Source organism: Odontomachus brunneus, unplaced genomic scaffold, assembly GCF_010583005.1.
Source record: "Odontomachus brunneus isolate Ranch 3 - 2012 unplaced genomic scaffold, Obru_v1 Obru_scaffold_172, whole genome shotgun sequence".
Taxonomy (NCBI): domain Eukaryota; kingdom Metazoa; phylum Arthropoda; class Insecta; order Hymenoptera; family Formicidae; genus Odontomachus; species Odontomachus brunneus.
Genome location: NW_022639622.1, coordinates 191,820 through 192,400, shown reverse-complemented (window position 1 = coordinate 192,400; position 581 = coordinate 191,820).

The following is a 581-nucleotide window of genomic DNA, read 5'->3' as shown; positions in this document are numbered from 1 at the left end:
CCGTCTACACGGAGGCCGATAAACAAAAATACAAAAGTATATTACTGGCGACAAATGCTCACAGACGCAATCACCACGCGCTACAACCCGTATTGAGTAACAGGAGATACAAATACAAAAACATAATTGCACCCCTAATGATTGGTACATCGATCAACATGGCGGGTAGAGGTTTAGCCACACAGCGTACCATGATACTGAACGATAATGCGATCAACTATGTTCACTGAAACGATCCCAACGAGCTGGTGAATCGTCTGCGATTGCTGGAAGCCTCTCGACAAGCTGGCAATAACGCTCACGGTAATGAAATTTTATCCATTATCGAGGAACTTCGCGAGGCGGGCCTTGTTATAAATTGAATCGCACATCGATGATGCGCGTTGTTTGCATCGAAATGTCGATCAATAAATTTGGTGTTTCGCTCCAAAAGAGAGGACCGCCGACGATGGACTATTACACGTGGAGAGGAGTACTCAGAAATTACGTACGCGATAACACTTTGTGCATGGTCGCCTCCGACTTTGATGCGAGGTCGCGCAAGATACGACGAGTAGCTCAACCAGAAGCCGACAGTGATG